Source organism: Triticum aestivum, chromosome 5A (genome assembly GCF_018294505.1).
Source record: "Triticum aestivum cultivar Chinese Spring chromosome 5A, IWGSC CS RefSeq v2.1, whole genome shotgun sequence".
NCBI classification, from domain to species: Eukaryota; Viridiplantae; Streptophyta; class Magnoliopsida; order Poales; family Poaceae; genus Triticum; species Triticum aestivum.
The window spans coordinates 193,785,712-193,794,984 of NC_057806.1; positions in this window are offsets into that span (position 1 = coordinate 193,785,712).

Here is a 9,273-nt window from a genome sequence, read left to right on the forward strand (position 1 = left end):
CTTCAACTCCAAGTCTTCTGGTTTGCTTTCGGTCCAAGAAAGATCATCGCAAAGGTTTCATTCTGTTTGGATTCTGCTTGGTATTCCTTTTCTGCGAAACTCTAAAATAGGCAAAAAAAATAGAAACTGGCACTGGGCCTCCGGTTAATAGGTTAGTCCCAAAAATAATATAAAGAGCATATTAAAGCCCATTAAACATCCAAAACAGATAATATAATAGCATGGAACAATCAAAAATTATAGATACATTGGAGACATATCACACTGCAGCCGTGCGGTCGATCAAAAGGTGCGTCACCATGTCGCACTCAAAGGACATCCACCGAACCTTTTTGTGTGTGTGAAAACAATCCCCGAATATTACTCTACTTTTTTCCTGCAAAATTCTTCATGCTACAATATTTCCATATATTTGAATTTAGCTTCAGTTCATGCTTATTTGTATTTGTACGTTTTAGGTGCACCCTATACATTTTTTTAATATTGATTCTGTGGGTGTGACTGAGAGAGGAACGCATGTATGTGTCCATATGTGTGTTGTGGCGGAACGGCGATGTGGAGACGGTGTGCATGTGATAGAGACATAGTGAGATGTTGTTGGGGAAAACATGTAGGGGTACATGTTTTACCCTGATGGGTGCACGGACATGTTGAGGCCATGCCAGAGCACAAGAGACCAAGATCTTCGAAGGACCAACATCAGATCAAGGGGACCAAGATCAAGCCAGAGAAGCAAGATACCACCAGGAGAAAAGCTTTCCTTGCCAGGCAGGTGAGCTCGGCAAGGGCAGGGTCGCCCCCGGAAGAAAACGTTCGAGATGTTCCGGCAGGGCCTGCCGGGACTCACGGAGGCAAAGCCACCTCACCCAACTACTCCACCACGACCCGCGTCTTCAATTGATGTGGTCTCAAGCAGCAAAGTGACTAAGTGGCATCCATTCGCCACATGGTAGCCTCTTTCTACATGAAATACCTACGAACGACACCCATCATGTGACGTGTCAAGCGAGCAGGTGTGAAGCTGGCAAAACAGCCTGACAAAGCTTGCTGGGCAAGTGACGATGTGACATTAAGCGGCGCATTTAATGCGCCCTGTCAGCCTGCAGGGTTAGGTATGATAGCACTGTTTGCTATCTTATCAGTGCATAATGACTACTTTGCCATTGTGGTGACCCCTTAACCTATAAAAGGAGGCCCATGGCAACCGTAACAAGGGTTAGAAGGTTGGACACCCATGCATTCATACGCCCTGAGGCAACCCTGCCGGGCAAGTGTACTACGCTCCACCACCATTCTTCCACCATCAATCCACCAAGCAGGAGTAGGGTTTTACGCCTCCCGGCGGCCTGGGAAAAATTGCTTGTATGATCTATGTCATGCTGCCCTACACTCCTCTGCTCTTTGTGTAACGTGACATCCCCCCCCCCTGCCGAACCAGCAAGGGGCCCTTGGTCCCATGGTCGTGGTCTCCCATGACATCTTTGGCGCTCCAGGTAGGGGATCACTTGCGCGAACCTGAAAGCGTGAGCAGCGCGCCATATCTATGGAAGTCCACCCCAAGCTTTTGGGTGTCGGTGGTGCTTGCAAAGATATGAAGGCCAAGCGGGGCCGCCCCCACACCCGCCTCATCCATTTCCGCGTTCCGCCGTGGCCGCAGCTGCGGCAGAGATCATACCGACGGTGATCTGTTCCTCCCTGGTGACCCATGTAGCATGATCGCTGCTCGGGCGCCGTCCAGAGAAAAGGGACAAGAAGCACGGTCACGAGGTTCCTCTTTTCCCGTCCCCTTCCTTCGTCAACAGTTGAGCCGCCTTGGCCTAGGCATCGTCAATGTTGATGACTACATCATGATACTCAGTTTAGTATTACCCCACCCTGGGAAATCCTGAGTGAAACGCTGGTATGAATCCATTGATTGATGCCTCGACAAGCGCACTCTGGCAAGGCCGTCCGCATCGGCATGAACCCTGTGACAGTGGCTGCCAAAGATGTTCGAAGGGAATAAGGGAAGGAAAGGGGGACCAGAGAGAGCCCGGCACCATACCCCGTCGCCCGCCAGACACATGTGTCGTGTATTGATCCATGTCAAGAACCAGAGAATCCTTCGCTTGACTTCAACCCTTCCGGACGTCATGAGCACACCAAATGTGTGTGGCCCGGAGGGATGAAGAGGAACGAAAATAAAAGCTAAGTACATGCCTTCGATTCTTGTTGACGCATCTCAGATTTTTGCAATCGTTTATCCCTTAAGCTTTAGTAAGTGTTCATATTATGAAAACCCTCGTGTAATGGAACCTTGGCTAGTCTCTTTGTGTGCACCATCATTCTATTTCGAGCCCTGCTCGCAGAACAGGAGGCTACGTCAAGAACTACCTAGGAAAAACTTGCCGGGACGCATCCACGCCAAGATGAGTGTTAAGGGCCAGACCCTTACGACAATCGCGGTAATATGATACCGGCAAGCATCCGGGACATACATAGGGATTGATCATACGAACACAAACTTATAAGTTCAAAGGGTTAAATGCGCATTTAGAATTTAACAGAGGGCATTAGTTCCACACAAGCATAAATGATACAGTGCCTAAAACACAAAGCATATGTTATGTTCTGTTACAGGGCAACGCAAGAGCAACGACGGCCCATCACTTGGCCTGACGACTGCGGGAGGCCTTCGGGACTTGGAGTACCCTGGCGGCACGGGAAGCAACTTTCTCCTTGGTGGCTGTGACGTTGGCACCCGCTGGCGGATTCCTGAACCCGTCATCCAGGTCGAGATCTGGATGACGGCAGGCGATATTGCTCAGGACCATGAGGAGGGCCTTGTGAGCAAGCCTCCGAGACTCACCTCAAAGTGCTTGGCCCTCCCCTCCTCATGCACCTTCAGCTTGTCGATCCGCTTGTTGAAGAAGACTCCCAACTTGGCGCTAGGAACCTACTGCCTGTTGATCGAGAAAGCTGGCCATAGTAAGTTAAGTGGGACGCTGAGTTCATTGCTACGATCGAGGGTCCAAAGCCAGCCAATTTGATGACCGCGTAGGAATGGGTTCCGAATGCTCACAATAATGTAGTTGGAAATGAAAAAAGGCTCCTAAATTGATACCTAATAATAGCTTAGCAGCTCCTTCGTTTTACTAAAGAGCCAAGTTCGGACAAGCAACTCGGAAGGAGGAATGTGTTGAGATGCCTATGCCTAAGAGAGATAAGCAGAGGACGGAAAAAGTAAAGTATAAGCGACATATGGCACGAAAAGGAACCCATCACTACCGTGTGAGCAGCAAGGCGCGTGGCGATGTCGATCAGGCTCTTGATCCAAAGATCGACCTGCTCAGACTGATTCGCCAGCTTGTCTTCTGCATCTTTCTGGAGGTGCTGGGCAGTGTCCAAATCTTTGGGCAGCAGCTGTTGGTGGGATTCACTGGACTCTGCCACGCTCTCCAAGGATCCGGTCCTGGCCTTTAGATCTGTGATGGTGCCATTGGCAGTCTCAAGGCTTTGGACCTTGGAGGAGAGCTATGACTGCACATCGGTTAGGAGAACCTGCGCCTTCCGTGTTTCTTCTTTGAGGGCCTCCACCTCCTTGGTGCTCCTAGCAAGGTCCTCGGTCAGCTTAGCCACCTGGTGGTCGAAGTCAGTCTTGGCGGGAGACTCGGCAGCCAGATCTTCAGTGATCTTCTTTAGTTGAGTGGCAGAGTCAGTGGCAAGGGCGTCCAATGTAGCTCCGTGCTTGTCTTCCAGCTCTTTGGTACGCTGCCGCACAAGAGCCTCCAACTCGTCATCCTTGGCATGAAGGTCCGCCAGACGGGTTTCATGGGCCATGACGTCTTCCCTTGTCATCAGGAGTGTCTCTTGTTGCCTCATGAGCACCTTGAACTACTTGTCGTGCCATTCGTGCAGCTCCAAGCATTTGTCCTTCAGCTACTGGTCCACTTTGCTGGTAGACTCACGCTGCTCCTTGAGCGTCTGCCACTTCTAGTTGTGTCGGACTTGCATCTCCTTTACACACACCGCCACGGACTCCAGGAAGGACAAGTCCAGAGTGACGATAGTTGAATCATCTACCTCCCCAGCTCCTTGATACAATAGTTCCAGGAAATGTTGAAGCTCTTCATCAAGCTCTGCACCCGTCGTCATGGACGGGCCGGGGGCTCTAGTCCCAGACTGCGCCAACACCACTGCCAGCTGGTTCAGGAAGGGTGGTGGGGTCTCCATAACAATCCCAGGGGAGGAAATGAGATCCATAGTTTGGAGAGGAATTTTCCCCTCGATCACCGCTTCCTCCTACGGGGCATTCTCCAAGGGATGCTCCACCACCGCCGAGGCATCTTTAACACGCTCAACGACAAGGCCCAGCTCCTCCATTGTGGAGATCTTGGCGGCCTCATCTGCAGCCCCCCTCCCTATGCTGGCCACCTCTTCCAGCAGCTCTGGTTCTTCAGTCTGGAGGCTGCCGAGAAACAAGCAGGCGAACAACGAAGAGACAGAGGCTTCAGATAATTGGAATACAAGGAGAAGGTACTCTGCACAATAAAGGAAAAGGAGTATGGATTGGTTACCTAAAGAAGTATGCCGGGCGGAGAACTTAGTTTCCCGGGCAACATCTGTTGCCGGGCCATGAACTTCACCCTCTGCCGCGGCAGTCGTGGGAGCTCTCCATGCGGCCTCGTTCGCGAAAGGCTCTGTCGGCGGCTCTTCGGCTCGGTTGGAGGGGGAAACATACCCCTACGAGAGGGGCTCGCCCTATGTCGTCTCGCCGCCCCCTCCAACCGAGGGAGCAGGAAGGCCGTCCCCGTCACCTCCAGCGGAAGAGATCGGCCCTCCACTTCTGGGTCGGGGTTGGGATGGGGGCTCGGCACAGGATCCTCCATGTTGCTCCCCGCCAAGCATGGGCTCTCCGCGGTCTTCGGCGACCCGGCGCGCCGGAGCCTCTTCTGTGGACGGTGGATGAGGGTTTATGTGTCCTCCTCCACCTCCCTGTTGGCGACAGCAAGACGAAAGGTAAGTCAGCAAAGGTAATCAAGTATGCCGAAGCTATTTACAGGAAAGGAAGTCTTCCTTACTCTTCTTCAATGAGCATGGAGTTCAAGTTGAACTCCATGGGTGGCGAGGGCTCCCTTCCTCTCTTCGGAGGTGGAGGGGCAGAACTCCCCGACAGCTCTGGTGCCAAACAAGGTGCCGGGGGCTCCAATGGAGGTGATCTCTGTGAAGAGCTCGAGCCAGAGTGGGGGTGGAGTCAACTTCCACGACCGCCGATCACTTGGGGGAGAAGCCTTGATCCCGTTGAGGTGGGGGGGGGGTTGGCGGCACACCAAGTCAGTCTTGGTGACCTTGGTGGTGGTCTTTTTCACCCTCTTGGTGGCAGGCACTGGATTGGTAGCCCCAAGCCACTCCGCCTCAAGCTCCGCCGCCTCACCGATCTCCTCCTCCCCCTCTTGGAGCTTTGTTGCCGCTACGGCCAGGGCATCAAGCCCGGCAAACTCATACCCAACAAGTTCTTCCCCGGCAACCCCTTATGTGGCATGCGCCTGGCTGCCACCGTGGGAAGAACTATCATCTTCTTTATCCTTGCCCTTCCCGGCCTTCGCGGCCCTTGCCATCTCTGCAACCCCGACAGTTTTGTCCTCCTCAATCCTCCTCAAGATATATGCCACCTCCACAGAGGAGGTGCATTTGTGCATCCCAGTTTCAACCCTGGTGGCCTTCTCCACTAGGGCACCAGACCACTCAAGCACTTCGTAGAGAGTGGGAAGCTGCCAATCGCTCTCCACTCCATGAGTGTTGCAGTCCGGCATCCATTTCAGTATCTGGTCACGGGCTGAATTGATATCCAATGGGATAGCTGTTGCCGGGAGTTTGAACATCTCAAAGCGGCCGAACAGCTGGTCACACAACTAGGCATGGCCATAAAGTGAAAAGTTGTTAGCCAATCCCGGGAGCAACCTCATCGTGTCCCCAGCACCGCCATACAACCAAGTGGGTCGGTCCCTCTTCTGCAGCGGCGAAATGCGACAGAGGAGAAAATCTGCCCCCACATGCTCAATGGTCAGCCTGACAGTCTTCAAATGGGTGATCATGTTTATTGTTGGGCGCAACCTATCATTGGTAAGGCCCTGAGCGCTCCATTCCTTTTCGCGCTCGACGCATTCCGTCCATGCCTTGCAAAAATCTGGGGCTTCCTCATCCTGAATCCAGCACCAATCCCCTCTCCATGCATCCCACCTCTCATGCTGCTTACCAGGGATGTAATCCCAAAGCTTCCTCGCCACCCACAGCATCCAGCTGATGTTCCCGGAGTGATGGCCCTTGTTCTCCACTCGCGGAACGAAATAGTGCCTGAAAAGATCCAGATTGGGGGCAACTCCGACAAAATTCTCGCACAAGTGGGCAAAAAAATGGCCATGGTCGCCATTGCATTTGGCGTGAAGTCAAGGAGATGGAATCCATAAATGGTCATGATCGCCTTGAAGAAATCAGAGAAAGGGGGACAGAGGCCATAGATGAAATAAGCACAGAAGAATCGGTACGAATTTGGCGGATCTTCTTTCCCCTCCGCCAAAACATTGGGCGCTCCATGCCCTTTCGGGACAGGCCTCTCCCATAGATACGTGTACCTCGCTTGGAGAATTGGGTCATCCATATTCGACGGAAGGAAGACGCTGTCTCCACTCCGCTTCTTGTTCAGCTCCGCCACCCTCTTACTCCCCTCGGTGGCCACCTCCTTCGTCACGGTCCTCTGCTTCCCTTTTTCCGCAGGCTTCTTCCCCATTACCACAGGCAGTGATGCGAATGGAAGAAGGGGTCCGGTGAGAGGGCCGGCGGCGAGCAAGGGAAAGAGGGAGGAGGGGCGCTGGTTTGTCTTGCAGAGGAAGAAGATGGAAGGATGAGGCGAGGGACAGGTGAACTGGGCCGCTCATCTTTTCCTTGTTTTTAAGGGGGGAAGTGTGGTACAGATGCGCAATGCTTTGGAATGTTACCGTTTCACCTTGACTTCAATGGTCCCATGACCCCACGATGCATAGTAATTGCGCGAAGTGGACGTTGGATTGACTAGTCACTATGGCGAACCGGCATATGCAGCCCTCTCCTGCCACGTGTCCGCGCACTGTTTGGGGCCTAACCCAACATGCCGCGCCAACACGTATGGCTCAGGCCCGGGGTCTTATGTCGGGAAAAACATGTAGGGGCAAGCTGAGGCCATGCCAGAGCACAAGATACCAAGATCTTCAAAGGACCAACATGCATATCAAGAGGACGAAGATCAAGCCAGAGAAGCAAGATACCACCAGGAGAAAAGCTTCCCTTGCCTGGTAGGCGAGCTCGGCAAGGGCGGGGTCGCCCCCAGAAGAAAATGTCCAAGACATCGTGGCAGGGCCTGCCGGGACTCGCGGAGGCAAAACCACCTCACCCAACTACTCCACCACGACCCACATCTTCAATCGATGCAGTGTCAACCCGCAAAGTGACTAAGTGGCAGCCATTCGCCACATGGCAGCCTCTTTGTACAAGAAGTACCTATGAACGACACCCATCCTATGACATGTCGAGCGAGCAGGTGTGAAGCTGGCAAAATAGCCCAGCAAGGCTTGTCGGGCAAGCAACGATGTGACATTAAGCGGCGCATTTAATGCACCTTGTCAGCCTGCAGGGTTAGGTATGATAGCACTGTTTTCTATCTTATCAGTGCATAATGACTACTTTGCCATTGTGGTGACCCCTTAACCTATAAAAGGAGGCCCATGGCAACCATAACAAAGGGTTAGAAGGTTGGACATCCACGAATTCATACGCGCGTAGCCACTGCCGCCCTGAGGCAACCTTGCCAGGCAAGTGTACTATGCTCGACCACCATTCTTCCACCATTAATCCACCAAGAAGGAGTAGGGTTTTACGCCTCACGGCGGCCCAAACCTAGGTAAAATTGCTCGTGTGATCTCTGGCGTGCTGCCCTACGCTCCTCTGCTCTTTGTGCATCGTGACATCCCCCCTGCCGAGCCAGTAAGGGGCCCTTGGTCCCATAGGTGGTTGTGGTCTCCCACGACAGGTGTGAATGTGCAAATGATCATGCATGAGTGATACATAGAGAGATGCCGATACATTGTGTATACATGAGAGAACGGTCTTCTATTTGTACTTGTGTTTGTGCGAGAGAGAGAGAGAGAGAGAGAGAGAGAGAGGAGCATCCATAACACAACAACCATTTCTCTCGATTCACCCGTCCCTCGCACGATCGCATGTTAAACATGCATCAACGCACACACTTTGGCACCCTCACCCGGCCCCTTCCCACCTCAAGGTCCGCACATCTCTCTCTATCTCGCATGCACAATCTCCTCGTGAAACCCCCATTTAGCATGTAGCTTTCCATCACATACGCACACATTCTCTCCATAGGTTTGATTTCTCTCAATATCTGACACACACACACACTCCCCCCTCCCCCGGGCATACAATTCATCCCCATCCAATGTTATATGGAGACCACTCTCGCTTGTGCTTCTCTGTGCCCCAGCATGCACACCACCTCAATCCTCAAAGAGGGCATCGAGGAGATCAAAGACGGTGACCACACTGCACTAGAGAAGGCCATTTGGAATCAAGATGATGTGACGACGGCTGACTGACTCCTCCCCCCTCTCTCCCGCACAAAATTATCAATCCCTCAACCCACGAGATCCTTCCCCTCTCGTCCATGTTTTTCCAGATCTCTCATCAAACTCGTTGTCTCTTCTCCTTCCACGTGTACATAATCCGGATGCACACGCATCTCACATATATTACATGTCTCCATCTTTCTCACAGACCTAACTTCTTCCTCTCTCTCTCTCTCTCGTTAGGTTTGTCTCCTACTCTCTCGCCCACATACATACAATCTTTCCCGCCCTATCTGCTCCATCTTTGCAAGCTCTCTCTACATGTTTCATTCACACATTGGGATGTGTTCAAAATGTTGCTTTTATAATGGAGCATGTAGAGTTATGGTTGGTTTTGTTGCATCCTACAAAGTAATAACTATGAAATGCATATAGATTTTCATTTGACTGGGATTATCTGATTTTGAGCATATTGTGAAGTACTATAGACCTTGTATACATCTTGGAATTCAACAATGATTCTAACTATTGAATTGTATAAACCATTACATTCGAAGTTAGTACCCTAATATATTTATTTCACGGTTACAACAAATGATTAATTCCACTGCAAACTAAGAGAACAAATGTGTACCCCCTCAGTTTTTATTGAAGTCCGTGTATTAGCATTGGTCAAAGTCAA